At 41.4% G+C, this 3682-nt stretch overlaps 1 pseudogene; it reads right to left on the bottom strand.

Annotated features, from left to right (window-relative positions):
* Positions 1 to 893: 893 nt before the first annotated feature.
* LOC112820685 (large ribosomal subunit protein uL18m pseudogene) lies at positions 894 to 1710 on the bottom strand (annotated as a pseudogene).
* Between the last annotated feature and the right edge of the window lie 1972 nt (positions 1711 to 3682).

Here is a 3682-nt window from a genome sequence, read left to right as displayed (position 1 = left end):
TCCTTTCTTTCCTTTCTTTCCTTTCTTTCCTTTCTTTCCTTTCTTTCCTTTCTTTCCTTTCTTTCTTTCTTTCTTTCTTTCTTTCTTTCTTTCTTTCTTTCTTCTTTCTTTCTTTCTTTCTTCTTTCTTTCTTTCTTTCTTTTTCTTTCCTTTCTTTCTTTCCCTTTCTTTCCCTTTCTCTTTCTTTCTCTTTCTTTCTCTTTCTTTTTCTTTCTTTCTTTCTTTTTCTTTTCTTTCTTTCTTCTTTCTTTCTCTCTCTCTTTCTCTCTCTCTCTCTTTCTCTCTCTTTCTCTCTCTCCTCTTTCTCTTTCTCTCTCTCTCTCTCTCTCTTTCTCTCTTTCTCTCTCTCTTTCTCTCTCTCTCTCTCTCTTTCTCTCTCTCTCTCTCTCTCTCTCTCTCTTTCTTTCTTTCTTTCTCTTTCTCTTTCTCTCTTTCTTTTTTTCTAGCAGGAGCAGCTATCATTTATTGAGATCAAGCACTATGAGCTGGACATGGTAGCAAGTAGTTTGCACAAACCTACGTGTACTCTTGCCAGAGAGGACTCAAAGGCGAAGATTTCATGTAACCAGAAAGTGCTCATAATATGTTTATTCTTTAACTTATAAATAACATTTACTTGTCCTTCAAAAGTTAATTATAACTGGCAACAACAGCTTTTCTCAGATACTTCTCTCCTGTCCAAGAGAGGGGAAGAATTTAGCCCTTGATTAAGCCACCGCCCCACCAGCATACACACAAGGGGAAGTGGGGATGACCTTAACTAGTAATAACATTCCACTGTTACATGATTGTACAAAACTTCCAAGCTGGCTGTTCTTGCAGAAGCTCTCTTCTGAAGGACAGAACAACAGCTCACGGCTTTATATTCACATGTTTGGAACAATGCTCCTGTTTCATTCATAGATACTCTGAGGCTCCTGCAGCACTAAGTCACCTTCTGTCATGGCACTCTGCAGTCGTGTCATAGGGGCTGAGGCTGCCTCCCAAGGAGTGGATTGGTAGACCATGATGTTGATTCCTGCCTCAAAGCATCGCTCAGCCAGCACCCGTCCTATAGTCTTACGGGCCACCACCACATTTTTGGTGCTGTAAAGGTGCTTTTTAATAGCCCATTCCCGAGTGGATGCTGAAACCACAACCTGACCACTGCAATGCTCAGCAAAGGCTTCTACATGATGCTGAGTCCTCATAACTCACAACCTGTGCCACAACTCATGGCAGGGCCACGCTCGCCCCCAACTCTGCTCTTTCCTGACCACACCTGAGCTCCCAGATTGCGGGGGTTCTGGTTGGTGAGCTCTGGGGTGCATTTCCCACAGGGTTCACTTAAGGCTTCACAGCTGGCTTGGAACTGGTTGAGAGTGCTGCGACCCCACCCCCCGGGGTTCCTGCAAACTGACAGCCACTCCCAGAACCCCGACTGGAGCGCCATCACTGAGGGATCGTTGGCAAAGCCTCGGAAAAACCTTGCCTCCTTTTCTCATTGGAGTCCCAGCCGCTTGCCAGCCGCAGCCATGTTAACTCAAGGAAAAGCCTTTTCCTTATTTTTTTTTTTAAGATTTTATTTATTTGAGAGAGAACATGAGTGGGGATGGGGGGGCAGAGGGAGAGGGAGAAGCAGACTCCTCACTAAGCAGGGAGCCTTTATGCGGGACTTGATCCCAGGACCCCAGGACCATGACTTGAGCCAAAGGCAGATGCTTAACTGATTGAGCCATCCAGGCACCTCTCCTTAATGTTTTTAAGTCAGTTTCATCAGGGTTTTTCTTGAACTCATACAGCTTTGGATGTTGAGTTAGGGAGTTTGAACTTTGAACTTTATTCCATTGTCAAAATTTGCAGAAGTTTTTGAGATGAAATCCCCTGTTTAGTAAAGTCACACTTACAGATGCTGCCATCCACTTCAGTGCTGATGGAACAGAACAGGTTAATTTCCAGTTTATGTATAATGTGATATTGCTGCTTTTCTTACTCATTTGTGGCCAATGTCTGATAGGCTCCTGCCCTTGTTAATCTTCCCAACCATGCTCCAAACATCCTCATACAGAATGCCTGTGTCTTGCTGCAGGGATATTGCTAATCTGCTTCCTCTGCACTCCCACCTGATTGCTTAGGACCTCCACACTGACTAGGGTTTCCATACATTTTAGTCTATTTTGTTGCAGTTTTCTCAGCAGTAGAACCTTGGTGCTGGGGGGAACTTCAGAGGTTACCGAGGCCAGTCCTTAAATGTTTGAAGATTCTCCATGACATTCCCACCACTGGCTGTCCACTGAAGGGAGTAGTTCCAGGTCTTGGGGGTTTCTTCTGTGGCCAGTTCCATTTTTAGATAATTTTAGTTATTAAAGTTCTCTCCCTAAAACTCAGGTCTTAAAAACCTAGAGGTAATCCAAGAGAAAAGTTAAGAGCTCAGGGTCCTTCTGGTTAGAAACTGTCAGATATTTTGTTTGTCCCACCAGATTCACTTTCCACCCTTTTCCATCCTGCTCTCTGCCCCAGGAGGCTAACCCATGTGGACCCCATCACTTCTCATTGGATTTGAACAATTGAGCCAGAGCAGTATATGGAGCAGAGGAAGTGAGGTCAAGGTTTCTCCTGGTTCCCTGCAGAATCACCTCACTCTGGCTTTGATCCTCAACCAAAGATCAGTGTTTATATCAAGGTTGCATTTCTTTATAAGACTCTCCTTCTGGGTTCCAGAAACTAATAACTACTGTTTCTAGTCCTTGTGTGCTGAACCACTGGTTGTCATTCTCCTATAGTCTGCCCACACCTTTATAAGTAGTCCCTTTATTAAAATTAAGTATTCCTCAATTTACCTATCAGTGTGCTATCTATTTCTTATTGGGACCCAGACTGTTAGAATAATTGGTACTGTGAGTGTCTCTAGGAAACTGACCTTTGAAACTGGGCTAATACTAATTTAAAAAGGGGGTGGGGACTGACTATATTAATATCTGATAAATTAAACTTCAAAGCAAAGTATGTTACTAGAGACAATAAGGGACAATACATGATGATAAAGGGATCAATCCACCAAGAAGATAAAGCAGTCTTAAAGGTGTATGCATCAAACCAGAAAGCTTCAAAATACATGAAGCAAAATCTGATAGAGCTAAAAGGAGAAATAGACAAATCCAGTTATAGGTGGGGACTTCAAATCCCCACTCTCACCAACTGGTTGATAGAGCTGCTAGAGAAAATCAGCAAGGTTATAGAAGAACTGAACAACATAATCAAATCTAGGATCAGACTGACATTTATAGAATAGCAAGCAATAGAATATACGTTCTTATCAAGTTTTACACATGGAACATACATGACTATAGACCACAATCTGGGCTATTTAATAACAAATATTGACACATTTAAAAGAATTGCGATCATACAGAACATGTTTTCTGGGCATAATGGAATCAAGCTGGAAATCAACAGAATGACAATAGGAAAATCACCAAACATTTGGAAAGTAAACAGCACACTTACAAATAATCCATGAGTAAAAGAAGTCTCATATATATAGAAATGAATGAAAATGAAAACACTAAAATCTTTGAGATACAGCTAATAAAGTACTGAGGAAAATTTATAGCACTATGTGCTTACATTATAAAGAAATAAAATAAGTTCATAGCTCAGGAAACAAAAAAGTAAAATAAGCCCAAAGCAATCAAAAAGAAAT

Source organism: Callorhinus ursinus, unplaced genomic scaffold (assembly GCF_003265705.2).
Source record: "Callorhinus ursinus isolate GAN/ISIS: 27379988/994484 unplaced genomic scaffold, GSC_fseal_2.0 scaffold10, whole genome shotgun sequence".
Classification (NCBI taxonomy): domain Eukaryota; kingdom Metazoa; phylum Chordata; class Mammalia; order Carnivora; family Otariidae; genus Callorhinus; species Callorhinus ursinus.
This window is presented reverse-complemented; position numbering and strand designations above follow the sequence as displayed.